At 40.5% G+C, this 23884-nt stretch overlaps 1 protein-coding gene across 8 annotated transcripts in view; it reads left to right on the top strand.

The window, feature by feature from the left end:
• The window catches only part of nfasca (neurofascin homolog (chicken) a), a 134741-nt gene that overhangs the window by 31851 nt on the left and 79006 nt on the right, over positions 1–23884 (top strand). For all 8 annotated transcript variants that reach the window (XM_041782663.1, XM_041782671.1, XM_041782665.1 and 5 more), the window contains exon 2: positions 13602–13665. The gene's annotated coding sequence lies outside the window, so the exon portion shown is untranslated. The remainder of the gene's footprint in view (positions 1–13601; positions 13666–23884) is intronic.

Below are 23884 nucleotides of genomic sequence, written 5' to 3' on the forward strand. Positions count from 1 at the left end.
TTCCTTCCACTTAATTCTCCGGTATCCTGAGATTGGTGCACATCCTGTTTCGCTGAAGTCTTTCCAAATGGTTTAGTTTAATTTTTAGTCAGCATTCACTAAAAAGTTCTGTTTATTAAAATGGGTTTCATTTTGAAAAACACTTTACAGTACTACAGCATGGTAGTATCATGGTTTTGCTGACCTCCATGGGGCCCCCATTTTGCCCAGACTGTTTCCCCTTTATGTGTCTTTATGGGCAGCCTTGGGTTTAAAGTCACCTGTAAGCAGGGTCCCATGTACGCTGTAATACCGACATTTGCTGTCCTAAACATTAGCCTATACAGTGCTTGTTGAAAATGAGATATCAATATGAAAATACTGTTTAATGTTTGCTAAAATGATTTGCAGACATGTTAAAGCGAAGGTTTTTGCACATCAGAGACATTTTTTAATGTGGATGATTTGCACAGAATGATTTTTATTCAAGCATGTAGTGAGAATGTTTAAGCTTTCACACCAGCAAAGTTGCAGCAAACTTTGATTGATTCTTGTGTAGAGAAGGGCTGGCTTATTGCTGCCCATCAGTTTGCACAGTTGACCTGTAGGGCCATTATTAAGGACATGGCTGGGTTTAGGGATTTCTTCTCCAAGCAACAATCCTTTCAGGGACATCTATCCTTTTTTTCAAATTTGTGCCATGTGAAACATTTTATAGTTTGCAAAGTAAGAAGTTTTTACGGATTTTTAGTCCAGCATTGGTTTTAGCCAGCAGGTTAAGTGATGCCCCGAGCGGCTGCTTCGTTGTGTCGGGGCAGTTATTCAGATTTGTGGGCAGAATCAAAGCCATGAAGTACCTTTTAAATAATTAAATGATCGCTAAGATCAATCCTGAACAGAAGTAGCAGCCTGGAGAGGTTATAATGAGCGTGAGGTGAGATCACCGACAAATCCTTTTTATGAGCCGAGCTGCTGCAGTGTGAAGGAGCTGAAGGTGAAGAGGGGGATGAAGAAGGTGAAAGAGAAGAGGTGAACCATCATGGACATGTTCTAGATAATGTGATAGTGATAATGGTGACACACTCTGTCATGATTCCTGGTTAAAAGGAGAATGATTGATCCAGTTAGGTGTTTGTGTTTCTCAAATATTTAGAGAGGTTGAAATGTCTCAGATTTTCCCTGGTTGTGGTTGAGAGCAAGCAGACGAGTATTTAATGTAAAGGATAAGCCAAGTCCAGGCCTTTGTGCAGCAAAGAGTGTCTACTTTGCACTTTTATTGTTATTTCAGACGTATTCATGTTGAATGATATCACCGGTTCTTTCTCCTCTGTGTCTGCTGATCATTCTCCATCTTTAACCTCTTTCTCCTGTTGCCTCTCCTCCCCCAGCCCCCCCGTCTCTCTCTGTCCGTTCTCTGTGGGGTGATGGGTAGAAACTGACAGGGGGTAACGAACTGATTGGGGTCCCCCCCGCCTCTTGTACTTCCTGTCTAAGCTGACTGTGGTTTACAGTTCTGGAAGAGCTACAGAGGATCTGGATGACTTCACATGATGTGGTCCTGGTGTCTGCTCGGCTTGTTTTTTCCTTCGTGTGTATTGGGGGGGTGGGTAGTCTGTGTGGATATAAGCCTGCGGTGTGGTTGTTGATGGACTCCCAGTGAGCATCGAGGGAAATATATATATTACTGATAAGCCCGGATACTGAGATACTGAGATTGTTGCTGAAATTGGTCTTTTTGGTATGATGGATGTGGCGTGGTTTGACTGATTTGATATTTATCATCTCACTGGTTTTAGTTGAAAAATATCAACCTTTAAATGCTGCTATAATATCACAGATGAGTGTTTAAATAGAAAAGAGAATAGTTTATTTTTTGTGCATTGCAAATATGTAAAAGGTTGGTTCCAATGATCTAAATACTTGAGCAATGGTACCAAACAATACTGTACATACTGTAGGTAAAAGGTCAAGGTCAAAAAGTGCCCCAGCCCTTCTTTTTGACCCACCACTGTACCTTCATCAGGTACAGGAAGGCAGTTGATGTCCCAAATAACTCAGTCCTGCAGACCTCCTACTACACATCTAGTCCGATAAAGGACCCAAGGAGTCATATACTGAACCAAGAGGCTAGCTGCACCTCTTTAACAGCTTTTCCGCCTTTTGTTGTCAAAGACAGGCTTCTAATGGAAATGGTGTTTTAGCAAATAAAGCTTGTGAGGTAAGTGACCAAGTAATGATGTGCCATTCACCAAGTCCCACGTTCTTTGAGCCAGCTGAACAACAGGAACTGGCACATGTTTAAGAGGCACTTTCCTTTTTTCCACATCTAAGAAGCTAAACTAGAACCAAATGAAGAGCTCTTTGGAAGCAAAAGACTGGCTCCTGTTACTAAGCTGAGCCAAATGATCCATAGCTCTAACTAGAGAAAGTTTTTCCATTGCAGTGAGTGAGGCTGGATGGACATTGGCTCAGATCAGGGTTTACTGTGCCTAAACAAACTGAACCACTTAGTAGAAACAGACCAACCATAAGCCTTATCCCTGCTCATCCAGGCTTTAAGACAAACCTTTATTGATATCACATTGGGGTAAATTTGGTTATTACGACAATAAAGGTTGAAAGTAGTCAGCTATACAAGAAGTATTGACAAAGAATGCCCATAATATTGAATACAAAATGACAAAAAAATTGCAATAACAATAGTATTATTTACATTTTTACATATGAACACACTTGATGTGAAAGAGGGACTTGGTCACCTGTTAAAAGTACACATCTAAAATGATAATATATTAATTTTTTAAAAATTTCACATGCAGTTAAAGAAAATTTGCACACTATGGACTGAAGGCTTTACTTTAGACAGAGGCTTTTTTAATCCATACTGTTCTGTTTCCTGTGAGCCTTTTAAACTTTTTTCCCTTAAAGGGGCTATATGTAACCTTTCTACTTTCACACTTCCCATTTTTGAGTATATATTGGTGCACACTTTATCCCGATGTGATGAACGAGGGATAAAGTGTGCACCCCTCTGCTCTGTTTATACCTGGCTACGGTGTGTATGGAAAGAAACGGCAATGGACAAAGCTGCTTCTGTGAGTATATGACCGGCTAGCGCAACCCAAATGTCCACACAAACTCAGCGTAAACATGAGAAAACCAAGATAGTTTTATCTGCTGAAGCCCGTGGAGCTAAACGAGAGCTTGACCGACGCAGGGGGAAATTGAGGGTAAATGTCAGTGGAGCATTTGAGAAATGGAGGGAACTTCGCTCTGTGCTTAGGATGAATACCGATCCAGAGATGGCGTCTTTCTGTAGAAAAGGCAGGGCATGACTTCAGACCATGAAATGTAGTGTTTTATGTTCTATAAAACGTGTGCTTGCTTACGAAGATGCTATCCAAACAACACTAACGTCTTATTGCTCATTTAGTGTTTTATTTTGTTACTTCACTTACCTCCTCTGTGTACATGGTGCCAGTAAAACACCTTGGTCTGTGTGTGTATCAGCTGATAAACCGGAGGCTCATTCATGCAAAAGGAATGTGCTGTTGTGGACAAGCCACACAATACTGTTGTAGTTTCCCTAATGGCCGGCGGTGTCGCTACCGTGATTTTTTTTCTAAAAGTTACATATGGCCTCTTTAATATTTCTCTACCTTTGGGACTCAAAAATACTCCAAGATTGTCACTAAGCCTTTTTTTAACCCAATTTGAATAGTTGGCACAGCTGTTAACAGCACAAAGCTTTGGCATTTTAACAGCGCTTCCCTATGCAGAAATCATTCCCTGCCCCCCATCTGCAAATAAGCTGTAGGGACAATGTAGTTTAACATTTCATTAGGGTACATGAAGCTGGTGTGTTGCACTGAGAAATACAACTAGTGATAATTTGAAACTCTGTCTCTAGTTGCATTTATTAGCGTAAAAGAGCACAGTGTTATACAGTGTAAAGATATAATAAAAACACATATCACAGTAAATTAATACACATTCTCTAAGCCAGTACAAACTGTTAGTTTAAAATATAATTATCTAAAAATAATCTACAGCTCTGGTCCACACTTCAAATGAAAGTGTCCTCCATGCACCTGTCAGTCAGGATGTGCCAATGACACATCACACAGGTATTCCCAGCGCTGCAGGTGTCACTCATCATTTATTAAGGGGCCTCATAAAAGAGTTTCAGACGACTTCACCACAGGAACTCTGGGATTGACTTATCTGGGAGCAGCAGGGTGCTTCCCTTCAGGGCTGAAGAAAACACACAGGCTCAAACACTGCTGACCGGTCAATCAACTTAGCACAGTCTCTCCCTCCCCCTCTCTGCTCTGTCTTCTTTCCATTTTTACTGGACTTCCTTTTTCTTCTGCATTCCCTTGTTTTTTGTCTTTTCCTTCTCTTTTCCTTCTTTCTATAAAACAAAACCAGCAAATGAGCCTTTCTACATCCCTTCTCTATCTCCTCTCCTCCTCCACTCTTTCCATCCATTTGATTAAAAGTAGGTCATTCTGCAACATTGAGCCTCAGCTCCTGCCAAGCATGACATACACATATACGCGTGTATCGACTGGCAACCGCGCGCTCCGCTCCACCATCCATCCTCCATCCTCGTTTCCTCGGTCTTACCTTCCCTGGAGGTCGAGCTCAGTGCACGGGGCTTGGTTTGCAATCTGACACCGCTTTGTTTTGGCCCCGCTCTGCTGCCGTATAGGGGCTGAGGGTTAACTGAGCGAGGCTTTGTGGAGGAAAAGAGGGTTAAATTCACATTTGTATACATTATGTCAGTTCATGTCCAAAGGAGAGGTTCAGGAACAGTCTACAACTCTGAAACTAATTGTTATATTGGACAGGGATTTGTCCTTTTTTTTATAGCGGTGGGATGTAGTGATTAGAGCTGGACTAATGTCTGTTGATTCCTTATATTGATGATCTCACAAAAATGTGTCTTGTTTTTGTATTAATTGAAAATAAACTTTTGAATTATTTAAAAATGACTGCTGTATGTATACCATATGTTATACATCAGTAGAAAGCTGTTTCTCAGAATTCTGACCATGTTTACCAATCCAGGCTAGAACAACCACAGTAGCCACACTGCATGCAGACATCAGACTACAAACAAACAGACAAACATAATAAAAGTAAGAAAACTCACCATAAGAAGCTCTCCTGATTAGAATATTCCAGAATATTTAGAAACAGTCCTGCTCTAACAGAATAAGTCCCCACAATCTAAAACCAGTCAAATATTTAGTCCTAAAACACGATTAAATCCAGGAAAATCCCTGAAATTGTGTTAGGTTGATCAATTTTGCTGTTGTTCTCTGTATTTTAGGCCTGTGCTCAGAAAATGCAAACCATAACTCATGGTCCTTGCCGATAAGGATATCAATCCAGACTTTACAGAATTGATATGGCCGTAAATGCTGTGATGGCAGTTTTACAAAAAAGAAGTTTGAGGTTGTACTCACCCTGGTATCATGGATCATAGTAACCATCTACTGCCAGCAGGACTAAAAGCAAGACCACAAGATTATTCCAGTTTCTTCAACACCAGAAAGTCAGGACTTGGACATGAGTCATGCAAGCTGCACAGTAAACAAGGTAAAACACTGAAGGAACACCAGTCTTCTTCAGAAGTTGGCAACAACTGCTAGGCCCACCAGGCTAGTGTGTCATCCCAACTAGCACTGAATGATTAAGTCAACATTTCCCCTGCAGCACTGTTTTTGCATTATCCGTAAAGACATGGGCGAAACAGTGGCGTTGATAACCAGCGCTTCAGACAGCTGCTTGTTGAGTGTTAGGAACCCTGTTTTATCCACTCTCGTTCATTCATTATAGAAACTGAAGTACTATTTTATGCAGATCTAAAGCAAAAGCCATTCTTACAAATGCACATGGACTTATAGTAAAGAGAAACCAGAAAATGATATGAAAAATACGAAAAATAACAGCAAATTGTGTCATAGTCTGTATTGTGATACTTACCTAAACAAACAAACAAACAAACAAACCTTGTTGTGGCCTCTGGATCTAGATATGTATTATATCATGAGGGCTTTGGAAATACCTAACCCAAGTTTTTTTTTTTATCTCCCACTCCTTGAAAGCTCACAATCTGAAAAAAAATCTTTGTCTTTAGGATGAAGTGCCTCCAGATTGTCTAAAAAGTTTGCTAACTTTTTAAATATTGCCCACATAACTTATCCTTGCACCTTGACTGTTTTGAAAAGACCCAAACAGTTCCATTTAGACCAGTTAGAGTTCTTCTGAAGGACTAAATCCTAAGTGTCAGATTCATTTTCAGCCATAAACCCCCGCTCTACCAAAGCAGAAGGGGAGGGGTGAGTGATAAAAGAAACAGTAATGCACTAATGTGAAAAGACCGTGTGCAAAATGTAGAATAAGGGAGCATCTAGATTATCAGCATCAATGTCAAATGTTTCGTTTGACCTAATTAAAAATGTAATTTTATTTTGGTCTGGTAATCCAGCCTAAATCCAGCCATAGGATCAGGATAATCCTGATTTTTTGGATCAAAGTTATCCTACTTATCACTAACTGTTGGTTTTGCTGAGAATCAAAAACAAGATTTGATGACTTGATCTTAAACAACTCTGTAATCCCTTTTCTGAATTTGCATAACCTGTCTTCATGACTTGCTCTAGTCCCATAGATTAGCTCCAGTCATATGTTTAAATAACTGGACTCTGAAAGTGCATCCAAACACAACACACAAGTGCTTTAAAACTACAAACTTCAAACACTGACAGAAATGACAGTAGTTGGTTGGTTGTGTTTGTTTTTTTTGTATTTTAATAAACATGAGAGTGTTGAGTCTAGACCTTTTAATTGTGTGCAGCCAAGTCTCAGGTTTCAGAACACTCACTGGTACATAAATACATCAGAAGTCAGAGTTCATGCTTTTACCTCCATTACCACACAGGAATAACGTCGTCTCTCATGTGATCAGACGATTATTTATGACAGATTGATGGATTACCCGCTATAAGCAAGATTACAGCCTCTGCCCACTGATTGTCATAAATACACTGAAGTCAATGACTGGAAACTGGGTTAACAATGACTACACCAACACCTCCTACACAATCCCCAATTATCCCATCAGCTCCTCTGAGGGGTTGTCATGGCAACCCATTTATAGATCATCTATACCAAGGAAATGATGTCACTGTCATCGCCGTTTCCTGCACAGCCTCATTAAAACCTGACCCGTGACCTACTCTATGACCAATGACTGTGTTTATGTCTGTGGGGGGGGGGTAATGGACCCGGGTCCAAAGGCCGTAGCTAGAGGGTGAATTGGAGGCTGGTGGGCGGAGGTTTTCTGCATGTATGGAGGAGAACAGAGCGCACACATGCAGAGCTCGGGGAGAGTCATTAGTGGATGGGAGAGTGCTAGACCTGTTATAGATCAGCGGGGAATAGCAGGTAATAGACTGGACTTTAAAGTGCCCACAGTGACACATGCACTCATATAGATGCACACTCAGACCCACACTCCTTGGTGTCCCACGAGGCTGTTGAAAGCAGGTCAGAGAGAGAGAGAGAGAGAGAGCCACACTGGGCCGTGTTTGATGGAGAACATCAACATCTGTCGATTCTTTATTCACATCACACGTTCAGACTTTTTATTTTCACTCCTGGTGTAAACATGCAGCTCACTGTCTGATGGTTTACTGAGACACAGCATCCATTTTTATATCTTTATTCTATAAAGGAAACTGTAGAATGCTCAGATGGGTTAATTTTAAACATAAATGGATCTTAATCATAATTATGTTGATTTATAGGGTTTATGCAGATCTTTGACAAATTACACATGTCCTTATCTAATCTTTGTTTTCTGGCCAACCTTGTACAAGTTTAATCATCTTCCTCCACAAATTGTTGCATTATTATGATACTGCTATAATAGGTGGCGTTCGTGTCTGTCTGTCTGGATTTGCATGCCACACTGTTGCTCCAGTTGACCTCTAAGAAAACCTCTTGGGTGTACCTGTCCAAAGCTGGTGCCATAGAAAAATATTTTTAAGATTTTCAATAAATTCCAAATTGTTGTGCCTTCACTTCAGCCCCCATCCCTGATTACATCACTTCTCTTTTGCAACACATATGCTCACTCTGCCACAATGCCGACCTTCACCTTTAAAAACACACAAAAGATGGAAACTAAAGTGTGGACATGAGTCTATTTTTCTTTATAATTAAGGGAGAGAAAGTAACAGAGCTGGAAAACAACTGGACTTTGAAACATGCCCACAGGGAAACGTATTTGGCACATGATCCCTGATTAAAGTTAGCCCTCTTTAAAGCACATTATCACATTGAACAAGATTACACAGGACAACATGTCACACGTTGTTGTTAGAAATCACAGTTTATTGTAGTTGGTGGTGCTGCATTAACATGTTTGAGTGTCTGTCTCTGTGTAGCCAAACGGCGTGATTGTTTGTTAAAGTGCCTCAACAAAGTGTGTGCTCTGAAACTTTATAAATAAGTCAAAATGCTCCTCTTATTATGTTGTAGGCCTGCCACTGCAAATACACACCGGTGCACAGAGATGATGAGCCATAATGCAGGTATTTGCAGGGAAAAAAACACCGTTTTCCATGTAAACTGGTCTTACTGCATTGAGTACTCATGACGAGGTTGGTAACGGCACAGTACTGAGAGCTGATGGAACTTTCAAGAGATTTTCAGGAAACACTTTCACCTCTGTATGATGATAAATGATATGTAGTAAAGGTCGGTAGATATGCCTTTGACATTACTTTTACTAAGCTATAACCAGGGGTTAGATCAGTCTGAGGCTCTCTGATGCTTTTTATCCATGAGTGGCATTGTGATGCATGACGAAGATGTGAGTTTAGTGGTTGTTTTCTAGACTTTTCCTTCATTCAGGGTAGAAACGTTGTCAAGGTTTTGCATAAATGAACACATAAATATTACCATTTCTGTTATTCTGAAAATGTGTCATGGATTGTTAGAGGCTGTGTGTAATGCATGCTGGATTGGACAGACCTGTTGTGGGTGTGGGTGGTAGTAGATGACATGTGTCTCACACAGTGCTCTAGCCTATTTGTTTTTTAAAAAGTGACCATTCCTATGTTATGTATTTTTTTTAAATGAGGTCTTAAACTATTTCAGATATTTCTTTAAGATTTCAAAGACAGAGAAATTGTTATAACTGTTACAGGACGTGTCTTTGCCAATTGGTTGCCAGTTCAATCACCTAAACTGACTACTGTATAATGGAAACCCCACACACTCGTCATTTCCATTGAGTTGAGACTAGTATCATGCAGCACTGCAACAGAGCGTATTTACTGAACAGAAACCAAGGTTTAAATTTTAATTCATACATTTCTTACAATGATGGACTGAAAGGTGCACTTCCTGGTCACTTGAGAAGTGACACCACAGTGTAGGCTCATCCTCTGTATCCCAGAGCACATGCAGGGCAGGAGCTGCAGGTTTGACTCCATTCTGGATGTCTGCTTGGAGAACTCTTAGTACATGGGGAGTGAACTAACCATTTGTCAGCTGGTTCTCTTCCTTCTCGTCATTTTTATTTGAGACTGAACTAAACAAAAGGTAATCCAGGACATCAAAAGCACATGGAGGTTTGCTTTGTAGTTTTAGTTTTACACCACAATCAGACAGAACCACTATCAGAGAGGCTTATTGTGTAGTTATTTTGTCATTAAAGCAGTCCCTTGTGTTTGTTTCCTATTAAGACTTAATGATCTAATCTTAAATGAATGATAATGATCTTAGGTTAAATTTAAGTGAATCTAATCAGCTCCCATACTGCTGGAGTGAACTAATTCTGAGGTCTCATTACATTTAATTAACAGCGACATTGTTGAGTGATCCCCTGCTTACATTTTGGCATCATTGTGCTTTGTTACAGCAGGGACTGGATGTTCGGTCCACTTTAGGCTTATTATTTACAAATGTGGACAGAAAATCATGTCAAAACATGGTGAGAGGAAATGAAAGGATGGGGTTTTATTCAATGTTGTAGAGCCAACAGTAATATCTGCCTCCTGCATTTGTGTGTTTCTTGATATTCTTCCAGCTCTTGGCTGACTAGACGCCTCTGTAAATCTCCTGTAACACAACAAAAGACCACTTTCTGTTCTACAGATGTTAAAGTTTGTGTTCCACAAAAGCCCTGGGAGCCTAAATATACAGATATCTGCAGAGAGAAACTGAGAAGATCCATGGATTTCTTCAAACAATAAGAGACCTTTTAGATATATCAACCCTGTCTCCAGTCTTGCAGCATACAAATTATGTAAACATAAATGGAATTCACAGGAAGTTAAAGGTTTCCAAAACTTTACTGCAACTTTACTGCAATAATGAACAATCAACAGATTAACAGATGTGTGCAGCTGTGGTTCCTAGTTTGAACTCTACATGTGGCAACAAAACAAACATGAGATATTTAATGACTCTGTTCAGTATTGGCTTTCTCTGCTGCTTCCAGCAAAACACTGAATGATATATTGGTAATATCTGATCTGTCTTTATCAAAGGCCAGCCGTGCAGAAGTCTCACTATATCTAATAATGAAATATCCCCTCCTGGGTCTGTGTATGTTAGTAGTACTACATATAGCTGCATCCTGATTTACTCACTGTCTCCTCAAGTAGGCCATACTACTACCGTGCCCTTTGGCGATGCACTTAACCCAGTTCAACATTTCTCCTGCTGATGTTCAATATGTGCCATACCATAGTCAGAGGGGACGTATTTCATAAACACACATCTGATGAACTCTGTAGTCATCAGATCGAGTTAAAGGTGATGAAACAGCTTAAAAATAGAAATTTTACCAATGTGCTGGAGTAGTTTAACACAAGATCATACATTATGAAGGATTTAACTGCAGCATTACATAAGAAAATAAAAGGAATGTTAAAATATTGATGTGCTGCTCTTCTCTGAATTCCATCCATATTTACATCCATGCTGTGCCATAATCTACATCACTGAGATTAATCACTTAGTCCTCTGTGGAGATATGCAACATCCGGAACATCTTGTCATTGTCAGAGTGTGTTTGTGCTGCAGAAAAGCAACCACAGGAAGCTCAGCAGTGTGACTTCTGGTGTGTAAACAACTGGGACTGCTAAAGACTGGAGGGTTTTTTAAACCTTTTATGGTGAAGACAGTGGGTAGAATAGGAAATTGTAAAGGGGAGAGGAACTGGACCACCTGCCTGGTGGACTACAGCCTCTATGCTTGGCCAACTGGTGTCTGTAGACTGCTAAACCAATACAAGACAGGGTTGGTGTAGTGTGGTGCAGATAAAGTCAAACTTTTTTCATGTTGCATTTGCAAACCAACTATCTGCATACGACTAGACAAGTTCCAAAAACTCTTTTTATTTTTCCTGATACTGATCGTCCGATACCAAAGTGTTGGGTGTTGGCAGATACCAGGTACCGATGTGATACCAGTGTGAACTCCTAGACTGACTGTGTAGACTAGCAAATTATTTTAGACCTAAATTTGACTCAGAACATGTCTTCACAAATAGAATCATAATGTACAGCATCTCTGTGACCATAAAGTTGTTTTTCTGCTGACTATTGAGTTTTACTCCTAAATATTAAGATAATAATACAGGGGGCTGCATCATAGGGTCTCTCTATCTCTGTTATGCTCTATTCAGGCAGCATGATAACAGACGCTCACAAAGGGTAAACAGTATGATGGTTGGCATTCAAGCTAGCAGTAGTAAATGATCGTAATTCGATTAAAACGGATAAAAAGACATTCAATATCAGGTTTACAGAGGTGGATTTTATCATTAAAGTCACCAGAAGTCACAGGCGTTTCAGGTTCGCTGAAATGCTGCTGCAAGGAATTCAAATAGTGTCAATGGGAAGGCACAACGGCTAGCTTCAAGAAGAAAAACAAGTAAGAGGCAATGATTTATGGTTAGAAAGTTATTTAATTTTTGATAAACTGTGTCACTTCTTGTCGTGTATGACAATGCTGGTCTGGAAGGCATTTTAATGATCATATTCAGAGAAACAATGTCATGTAGCCACCATTCTTTGCTGCTGCAGTGGGTCCTTTGGTTCTCCTTCACTGCTCTAAAAACAGTAGCTCCTGCATGCAGTCTTTTGCAGCAGTGAAGAAGAATTGATTTCAGGTTTATAGCACTAACATTTAGCATGGCTAAAAGAAGCAAATATAAAGTTAAGCCAAGCGGTATTGGATCGGTGCATAAATTCTTGTACTTGCCGACACCAATACCTGCATTTAAAGCAGTGTGAGAACAAGTCTACATATGACCCCCTGATGTACCAGACAATTGTACGTACACTGAGTGTTCTCAGGTATGGAGCAATGTTACTGATGCAAAGCAGTGGGGTTAGTCGCAAATAGCATGATATGAAGCAAATTTGCCTAATGTAAAAACCCCCTTTGCCTCCTAGCTTAACAGTTTAGTCTACAGAATTATGGTAAAGACTTCCTCCTCCAGCTGCAAGCTGTTGTTTACAGTCTACTAGCATTTTTACAAGTGAGAATAATGACTTAAGACACAGCTTGAAAATAACCACCGTTTACTCATCTACTTCTGTGACCTCTGCCCAAAACAGTTATGGTAAAATCCTACAAACTTTGCAGTAAATCCTGTTAGTTTTAAACCAGTTATCTGATGATGAAATTCATGTTGAAATTAGCAGTATAAAAACTAGATAGGTTTCTAAATGAGGCAGCTAAACAATACAATATGATGTGTTCAGGGTCAGCTGGGTAAAATGACTGTTAGGTGAAGGTAAATTAAACACAAGGAGCTTTTAAAAGTCTAAATGCTAAGTTTTCTTTGTAGGTATCATACTGGATTAGTAAAAAATGTAAGACAAATATCAGACCTTTGGATCTGCAGCTCTAATTTAATTCTTTTCAGAAATCACCAGCCTGCTAGATGTAAAGACAGGGTAACAGTAGTAATGAACTACAGCTTTGGCTTATATCTGTTCAGCCAGGAGAGATGTTAATTTTGGTCAACAAAGAGCTTCTAACAGCCTGTAACTGGGTGAACAGACCCTTGTGTGTTTTAGTCCCACAGTAACGGATGTATATTTCATCGACTCTAACATTTTTTCCACCACAGCCTTTATTGGAGCTGTAGTGTGTTTTTATATGAGCTTTATACTCCCAAAGAGGCTTTTCCACTGAGCTCCAGGCACACTGTGAATGCATTTGTGTGTATTTCTGTGCTGCAGCTCAGTCAGGACGGACAAAAAGAAAGCAGGAATGAGCATCGTCTGATCCTAAGGGCAGCGGCTGGCGTACAGCCGTGCTCTTTGAAAGCACAAACACACACAGTGGAAGAAACAGCAGACGATCCTGGGGCTTGTGTGCATCTCTGTGTATGTGTGCTGTTATATCTCCCTCTTCTCCCTGCGCTCAGACTAACAAAGACTAATGAGCAGTCGCCACATCTGACAGAGGTCTTCTATTCTGATTTGATCCTCTCGGTGTCTCTGTGCACACAAACTTAAACTTGTTTATCTGTGAACGTATTTTAATCACGTTTATTTTCTGTCTCTGTGTCTTGCCAGGTCTGCTGAGTGGAGACGACACAGTGGGTGGACAGACACAAGAAACGTGTCCACATCGGTGAGCGTAAGTCAGAGTTCTGCCAGATTAACGCCAAATGTCACACATGTACAGTACATTCAGTTTAATGGACAGCACTGTAGGCTTTTGGGTTAATGATTCAAACTCAGAAGAAATCCCCTTGTCAAACCTGACATATTACTTATATACTTCAACCCCAAGACATACTGTACGTTATGTTGCTTCATATTATTTGAGGCATTCAATAGCCTTGCATTAGCTTTGCGTGCAACATGGGGCTTTCTTGAATGTTATCCCGTATCTGGCATCCCTGACTCTATCCTCTACCCTGTTCTTTCAATGAGGGAATAAAAGACAAAAAAAAAAGTAATTTTGAAATATTTAACTTCATCCAAATTTTAAAGTCTTGCAAACGGTTAACAATGTGGACAACAAAGAAAACCCAAGATCCAATGTAAAATGTAAATAAAAACAGAATTCAATGATTGTCAAATCTCATAAACACATTTTATTCACTAAAGAATATAAAACCCAAATCAGATGTTGAAAATGAGACATTTTACCATTTAATGAAAATATGGCATTGTAAAGAAGTTTGGATAGGGCAACAAAAGGCTGGAAAAGTAAGTGGGACAAATAAAAAACAGCAGGAGGAGCCTTTTGCAATAATAATGCAATAGTGAGATTAAATGGCAACAGGTCAGTCACATGACTGTGTATAAAAAAAGGAGCATTTTGAAGAGTCAGATTCTTGTAGAATTAAGGGTGGGAAGAGGTTTACCAATTTGTGAAAAACTGCGTCTAAAATTGTGGAACAACTTCCCAAAAATGTTCTTTAACGTTAAATTGCAAAGACTGAATATCTCACCATCTACAGTCAATAACAGTCAAAAGATCCAGAGAATCTGGAGAAATCTCTGCAAGCAAGGGGCAAGGTTGAGGGTCAGTCTTAGATGCTCATTATCATGAAACATGATGCTGTATTGGAAATCAGTGCATGGGCTCAGGAACACTTCCAGTAATCATTGTCTGTCTATGCAGTTGGCCGTGCCATCCACAAATGACAGTTAAAGCTGTGTCATTCAAAGAAGAAGCCAGATGCAGACAAGATCCAGAAATTATGCCGCTTTCTTTGGGTCAAAGCTCAATTAAAAAGGACGGAGGCAAAATGGAAAGCTGTTCTGTGGTCAGAACAAATTTGGAAATTCTTTCTGAAAACTGCTGATGCCATGTCCTGTGGACTTTAGAGGAGAGGGGCCATCCAGCTTGTTTTCAATGCACAGCTTAAAAGCCTGCATCTCTGATGGTATGTGGTTGCATTTGTGCCTACTGCATAGAAGGCACCATCAATGATGAAAAGTAAATAGAGGTTTTAGAGCAACATATGCTCCCATCCAGACTACGTCTCTTGAAGGGAATGTCTTGCATATTTCAACAAGACAATGCTAAACCACATACCACATCCATCACAACAGCATGACTTCACAGTAGAAGAGTCTGGGTGCTGAACTGGCCTACCTGCAGTCCAGACCTTGATCATGAAAGGAAAAATCAAGCAAAGAACACCCTGGACTGTTGAGCAGCTAGAATCCTACATCAGATAAAAATGGGACAACATTCCTCTCCCAAAACTCCAGAAACTGGTCTCCTCACTTCCCCAGACATTTGCAGACTGTTGATAAAAGAGGGGATGCTACACCATGGTAAACATGGCCCTGTCCCCACTTTTTTGAGATGTATTGCTGCCATCAAATTCAGAATGAGCTGATATTTTCCTGAAATGGTAAAATGTCTCAGTTTCAACAGCTTGTATGTTGTTTTTGTTCTATTGGGATAGAATCTGTGTTTATGAGATCTGTCAATCAATGCATTCTGTTTTTACACGCCCCAACTTTTTTGGAACAGGGGCTATTATCCCAGTCTGCTACCGCTATTTTATACAGGCATATTGGTTATACTAGTATATGGGAAATAGTCAAACAACTAGTTAAATAAATAGATTAAAGTGCCTTTTATATTCTAAAATAATGATATATTTACACACTTGGCATGAGTTTTGTTCATTTTCTTTAAATTTTTAACACCTGCTGTTATTGATTCCTCTACAGAGGCCAAGTTGATCAATCATAGACTTTCTGTTGGGATTACAAGAGTTGGTTATCATCCAGAATCGTATTTTTCTAAGTCGTTTATCCATGTGTTAGGGTTGGAGTTAGTGAACAGGCATTCCTGCTGTTGCATTGCGACCAGTTTGTGATCAACTGTTCCTGATGATCTGCTGATATGTACCGTGTTAATCCACAGTTTAGGCAGAGCTCCCAGTCGCCATGCTGAGGGTAATTGTGTGTGATGGGTGGAGGGCTTTTTGGAGGCTGTTTGTTAAACAGAATTGATGCTGGAGGTTTATATGGAGGTCACAGAAATAGCTGAGGGGGCATTTAATGTGTTATCGCCTCAAGCTTCACCACTCAGAGAGAAAAAATGAGACCCATCTGAAGAAAAGTACAATTTGAGGAGGAAGAAGGCGCCATTCCTAGCATCAGGGAAATATGTTACATAGAAAATGAACAAATAACGACTGTAAGACAGTGTAAATTGGTATGAAAAAAATCTCAGTTTCATTTCCTAGCTGCCGTCTTTCAGCCGTCTTTTCATCAGGCTGACTTAGAGCAGCAGATATGAATGACCTACATTCTCTGTGTGTAATATATTCAGTGAATGTATAATGTATAAGAAGTGGGATTAAATGTGATGTAAGTCATAGTAGGGAGAGGAGAAAAGGGGGGGAAAAGGCACAAATTTCTGCCAATTAGGAGACCATGCACTGACACTGAACCAAGCCTCCTCTTCATCGACTCAGTGCAGTTTTTAATTTTAATCTTCTGGATGATTTTTGGTAAAACAACACTCTTCTTCATCACCCAAATTTCCCACCAGCACACAAGCTCATTAATAATTCAAGTCATCTAAAAATAAAGATCTGCAGCTGATTGGGGGTATTACTGGTCCAGAACACCATAGAAATGAACTTGTGGGAAGGCTTCTGCCTTTTAATGCAGTAGTATTACAGGATAGTCAACCATTTTTTCAGGGTTACTGAAGGTCAATTTAGTGTCGAGGTCATGCCACATCAGCTGCATAAAGACTCTGGTGGGTCTGCCATGTACTCGTATTTACAGACATGGCTGCAGCAATAAGAATGCACGGTACATTTTTTTTTCTAAAATTCATACAGAGTACTCTACTACCACCATGTTTGTATGATTTTGATGAAATGCTGTCAGTTTTACTCCAGATTTAACGGGACACACACCATCCAGAAAGTTCAACTTTAGTCTTGTCAGTCCACAGAACATTTTCCCAAATGTCTTGGGGATCATCAGGATGTTTTTAGTCAAATGTGAGACGAGCCTCTGTGTTCTTTTTGGTCAGCAGGGTTTTGGTCTTGGAACTTTCCCATGGATGCCTCTCTTTCTTATTGTTGAATCATAAACTCTGACCTTAACTGAGTCCAGTGAGGCGGCTAAGGCCTGCATGTTTTTAATTGTCGTTCTGGGTTCTTTTGTGACCTTCTGGATGAGTTATCGATGCTCCCTTTGAGTAAATTTGGTAGGCTGGCCAGTCCTGAGAAGGTTCCCCACTGTTCCAAGTTTTCTCCAGTTGTGGATAATGGCTCTCACCGTGGTTCACTGGAGTCCCAATGCCTTAGAAATGTCTGTGCAAGCCTTTCCAGACTGATAGATGTCAGTGACTTTGTTTCTCATCTGTTCTTGAATTTCTTCAGATGGCACCATGATGTGCTGCTTTTTGAGATCTTTTAGCCTACGTCTCTTTGTCAGACAGGTTCTGTTCGAGAGGTTTCTGCATTCAACAGGTCTGGCAGGAATCAAGCTGCTTTTTAACAAACAACTTGATTGAGACAATGAAGAAGCCATCACTACACAAAGCACTCTGCTGATGACGCTCTTTAAACATGAAAGTAAAGAGCTGCTTTGTTTGCAGGCATGGCCATTAAAATTCATACATACACAACACACACTCACAATTACACGTAAAATCAGTTAATGGGATTCAAGTGTGAAACAAGGTTTTGTTTTTCAGTTTTAGGTCATGTTTAGACACAATTACACAAACAATAAATTGCACCCCCAGAATCTGCATGACAAACACTGTGATTTCACCTCCACAGCTCTGCACCTCTGTGTTTGTCTGTGTAGAGCACCATTAGCACTCAGCGTCATCCAAAATGACTCTAATGGATTCCCCCAGAGCTGGAAACAAAGACACAAAGACAGAGTGTTGAGTGTTTGTGTGTTCACGGATGGGCATAGCTGAATATGAATGCTCTCCCTTCATGGACAAAGAGGAAACACAACAATGAGCTTCATGTGTAATTACATGATGGAATGAAGAGATGATGATAACTGTCAAAAACAAGGCCATCACAAAGCGTCTGTACTGCCGTGTTTGGAGGCGTTGTACAGTTTCATTCTTGCACTTTTTCAGCCTGTTTTCTCCTTCATAAAAGCTCCCTGAATGAACTGTAAATGCTTAATTATTTGTAAGTCTATAAACAAGAAAGATATTCCTAAAAAGAGCCAATGGAAGCCTCCAGCAGCTGATTAGGGCGTTTGTGAACAGCTGGAATAATCACACCTTCATTATGCTAATTATGCACGCCTTCACAGTTCATTTAAAAGTCTTATAACCCCAGCACTTTCAGAATAAGGGATCATTGAGAGCTATGATACTAAAGGAGTCTAAGGAAGCATGGGTTCATTCAAAGTGAAACATCTACACAGGAATGTATTCAGTTCAACCACATATGTGGAACCATAATGTGGGATAAAAAAATAATCTTCCATGGCGTACATACGTGTTCAGCTATTTATTTATTAATTTTGCATTTCATGCACCATGAAGGAGGCATGATATTATTGACTTGATCTCAGATAATAAGGCAAAAAGTTAATCATCAAATCAAAAAATATTGAAATTCTGCCGATGCGTCCAACCAATCTATCAGTGAACATATAGGAAAGATATTTTAATAATCACAGACACCGATGGACCAACACTATATGGACAAATTATTTGGCCACACCTGTTTCTTATTGAATTCAGGTGTCTTAATCAGACCAGTTGCCACAGGTGCATAAATCAAACACTTAGCCATGCAGTCTCCTTTTACAAACATTTGTGACTCAATATGGGTTGTTCTGAAGAGCTCAGTGACTTCAAGCATGGTATTGTGATGGATGCCACCTTTGCAATAAGACAGATCTTGACATTTAATCCCTGCTAGATATTCCACAGTCAACTGTAAGTGATATTATTAGAAAGTGGAAGCATTTAGGAATAACAGCAACTCAACCACAAAGCTGAAGACCAATAAAAATCACAGAGCTGGGTCAATGACTGCTAAGGTGCAAGGTGCATAAAAGTCGCTAACGCTATGCTGATTCTTTAGCTGAACTTCCCCTGGCATAAATGCACAAAACTGTTTAGCGGGAGCTTCATGGAATGGGTTTCCTTGGCTTAGCAGCTGCATGCAAGTCTCACATCACCAAGTCCAATGCCAAGCGTCAGATGGAGTGGTGTAAAGCACACTGACACTGGACCGTGCAGCAGTGGAAACATGTTCTATAACTTCTCTGTTTGGGTTCTGCAGATGCCATGAGGACGTTACCTGTCTGACTGCAGTGTGCCAACGGTGAAGTTTGGTGAAAGGGGGATAATGGTGTGGGGCTGTTTGTCAGGGTTTAGGCAAGGCATCTTATCTCTTGTGAAGGCCAATTCAATTCAATTCAAATTTATTTGTAAAGCACATTTTATACAGGCGTAAACTGAATGTGCTTTACAGAAGATTAAAAACAAACAGAAAAAGCAATCAGCAATTCAAGCAAATTGCCCCCCCCCACACACAAACATATTTACACACATAACTATCCTGTAATACTACTGCATAAAAATGTACAGCAAAATGCTAATGTATTGTACTTTATCTAACAGTCAAAGGCATAAGAGAAAAGCAGTGTTTTCAGACCACTCTTAAAAAAACTTAAATTGTCTACCGACCTCAGGTCACTTGGCAGCTTGGCAGAACTGGACTGTCCCACACAGAGCCCTGACCTCAACCTCATCAAGCACCTTTGGGATGAATCGAAACAGAGATTGTGAACCAGGCCTTCTCATCCAACATCAGTGCCTGACCTCATAAATACTCTACAGAATGAAAGGGCACAAATTCCCACAGAGACACTCCAAAATCTTGAGGAAATCTTTCAAATAATGCTGCAAAAGGGGGGGGGGGGGGCAAATCTATACTACAGCACATGTATTTTTGTACAAGATCATTGTAATCCCTTGTTTGTGTAATGGTCATGTGGCCAAATACTTTTGTCCATATAGTCCATCACAGCTGTTTTGGGGTTTAAATGAACATCTGTTCTGATGCAACTCAGTTCATCAGTTTAGAGAATGAAGAGCAGTGCCGACTGTAGTCTCTGTCAACAGACACTTTTGTTTCCTTTATTCAGCTGTTTGATATTTTGTGCTCTATTTGCTCTGTGTTTTTCATTTTCTTTTTTCATTTGTTTCTTTGCTGCTGTTTTCTGTTGATTATGTCATGGGTTTTTAAATGACTTCACTAGATTTTGTTGCACCAAGTTTCATTGCAGTTTAAAAGTGTGTTCTGACAAATAAAGCAACAAGATGGAAAGAGAGACAAACACACCACATGCCACACAAATGCCCAAATCTAGGAACCCATCATCAGTCACTGTCTGTCACTGTCTGTCTGATGATTTGCTTCTAGGAATGTGTGCCATTTACCCTTCAAATGTGGTGTAGCCAGCGTTAAAGGCACTTCCAGCCAAGGCTTCCTCCTCTGCCCAAGTGCGACTCAGCAGTGCAGTTTTTAAGTCCCAGTCCTGTTGCCACATTTCTTTCATGGTTGTGTATAGGGAACCGTTGCAAATGATAGTGAGAAAATTATGTCAGAGCTGGAGCTGGTGAGTAGTGAGAAGCAGTTGGTTAAACTGCAGTTTTGTAAAGAAGAGAGAAGAAATCAGAGGAGACTGAAAATATGGCTGCTGAATTAGCTGAGGTAGAGGACAGGAGATTTTTTGCACTTGTTTAGCCACTGAGAGAGACATGAAAGAGGAAGCTCAGGTGATGGTTGCAAACAGCTTCAGCACAAACACAAAAAGGCATTTTTTAATACCCCAGTATTACTGTATCACTGCCCATTCCTATTCTGAATATGCATTCATGCTGTGCCTTTTTAATATTTGTGTAATAGCCATTTGCAAACATCTTGTCTGGTAATGCAAAGTGATTTTTTTATATACCTAAGTGTGAGACTTCCTGGCCACTGAAATGCACATCTGAATTTTGCAGATGCTGTCTGCAGTCCTTTCTTTCACACAGTATACCTGTAGACATTCCTCAGAGACTGTCATTCACCAGTTCTACCCAGTGGACCAATCACAGGACTTGCAGTCTGGGTCATATTAATGCATAGGTATATTTATGAGGAGGTGCATGTTGGTTTCGTGCAAAGGCATCTGTAGGTTTCAGGGCGTTGTGGATATGCTGTAGATCTGACACAGATGGATAAATCATGCCTAATGTGAAAATGGCCTAAATCACAGCAGTCTTTCTTGGGGGCTTTGCAGTGAAGTTTACTGTAAATGTGATAGAAACAAATGAACAGGGAAACCTCAAACAGCTGGAGGCGGTAAACTTTACCGAGACATCCCTGAAGCTGGAAGAAGAAGAAGTAAGCTGTGTGCTGATCCAGATGATGTTATTAACCCAGACACAATGGCGTTCATTTTCTCATGTCTTAGAGGGCTAATATTTGTGGATTGTGTTTAACCAAATAAATGTAAATGTTCCTGCCGTCACTCCACATACAGAACTAACACAGACTCTGTTTGTCTAAATGACAGGAAACCTCTTTTTTCCCCAAATTCCCCTAACAAAGTATTCAAAGAACATCTTTCTTAAAGCCCCATTTAGCAAATTTATGTTAATTCCCTGCAGTTTCTAGAAGTAGGTTAACATGTGTCATATGTGTCATGATTTTAACTCTGAGCACGCTTTTGCCAACACTCACAGAAGGTCACTAAGCAATGCTCACTGATGCACAGCACACTGTATATACAGAGCATTCAGAGTAAATGTTAATTTTAGAAACAGCCTGCAACAGGCCAGTCTGTTTCTGTTAGAGCCCGAGAGGCACTCGTCTAAAGCCTTTATCTGTGCTGCACTCATGAATGTAAAGTTAGCATGGGGGGCTCAGTGTGATGCTAATGCTTGCCTCAGGTTGCGGCCCTAGAGCAACACCAAGGTAGCGCTGACCTGGTTGTGTTTTGGTTGGTCTGTTAGGTCACACAGAAGAGTGTAGAGCAGCTTATTTTTAGCTAGGTCGACCAGAAATATGAACAGCACACTTCTCCAGCACACTGTCAGAGCTGCCAGCCAAGCCAAAGCTGCCACTTTGATGCAGGAGTTGTACACGAATGTCTCCGTCCTCCAGACTACCCTGTAAATATGTTGACCTGCACACTGACCCGTCATCTCTGCCAAAACCGTGACCACAGCAGCACCAGATCCTCCTGACCGGGACCCAGCGAGGGTAGAACGCCGCTCTACAGAGCCTGCCCTGTGACCAGACCCCTGAAACAATGTCAAATAGAGCCACGTTCTTGTTTTTAATCCAGCACTAGATGACAAGTTGACATTGTTTGGGTGTTTGCCTGAGGATGTCAGCCAATTCTGACTTTTCCTGCTGGCACGGTCTAATGGCTGGATGATGTAGCAAATAATGGTTTATAACATCATACGGGGCAATTCTGAGAACCCCTTAGCTACTGTATGACATGATTTGCCTCTTTGGATAATGGCGAATACCTCTGAGCTCCTAATGGAGTCAAACAACAGTAAGATAAATTTGCTTGATTGTTTTGAATGCCTATAACAATGAAACTTTGTTAGGCAGACAGCCTGTACAACAGCATCAGTGCTACACCCGATATTTGTTTTTGCTGGTACTACAGATACTCAGTCTTTAGTGATGGTGCTCTGAAAAATCAGGATTTTTATGTGCTGCCAACACCCATTCTGCATTATCATGCACAATGTGTAACACCTGCCCCTCAACCTGCCTTTTCACTACTTTAACTACTTTAAAGCATTTAACCATTTCCCACCCATTTTTTTTCCCTTTTGTCGCTTTCTTAAACTATCTGCCACTTTCTGCCCATTTTTGTCACTGTTTAACCAGATTTCAAAATTTTATGCCACGTTTAACCCATTCTTACCATTTTTCACTGCTTTCGCCTCCTTGATAATTTTTCTCTTAGAGTTATTTGACTTCCTTCTAGTGTATTTTCTGGCATCCTGACATTTGTGCCCATCATGGCTGAACGACAGTGTCTGACATTGCTTTCCAAGTGGTTTAACCAGTGTGACCTTACACATTGTGAACATAACTCAAAGGTAATTCTGTTTCAAGAAAAAGGGTTTACCTTTGAAAAAGACAATGTTAGTACAGCGTAAATACAATTATTTTTTTGCTTCTTTGATAGAATGGTTATTGTTCAGGTTAAGTCGGGGGGGTCATTAATCCCAAATGGAGGAGAGACTTGTGGTGTCTCTCTGTGGCTATACAACACAAGGTGCCTGTTCTACCGGCACAGGAATGAAAAGGAGCTTGCTTGGAGGGGGGTGAGTGAGGAGGCTGGGTTGCCTGGTAAGTTCTGAAAACTTCTGTGTGTCACTTTGTCACAGCGGAAACAAAGCAGCAGTCCTCTCAATGTAGTCCAGCTCAGCCACGTTTGTTGACAACCGTCTTGAAGTGCTGGAAGTGGAAGAAGGCAGCCCCTCGCGTCTTGTGGGCACTCGATTTGACACATGAGTGGAGCGAGTTATTCGTGCTAATAGGGGATCACTCACATTTGGTGTGATTACAACATAAGTGTTAGGATGGCAGGCAGGAGTTGAATGAGGCTGCAAGTGTAGATTGACATATCATCTTGTCATTGTGCTTACAGGATACATGTGGTACTGAGAAGGCAGAATTGTGATAGGTTACTCAGTGTATTTTTTCATGGATATTTCAGCGCCTCTGCTGCTCAAGGTAATTGCCTTATTTGTATGTAGGGGCCTTTAGCCTTGAGTTGACAGGAGGACCTACTGACCCATAAACCTCATCTTCACCTTGCTCACATATAAAGGCAAATAGAAAGGTTTATAG

The sequence above is a fragment of the Cheilinus undulatus genome, linkage group 3 (assembly GCF_018320785.1).
Source record: "Cheilinus undulatus linkage group 3, ASM1832078v1, whole genome shotgun sequence".
Lineage (NCBI taxonomy): Eukaryota > Metazoa > Chordata > Actinopteri > Labriformes > Labridae > Cheilinus > Cheilinus undulatus.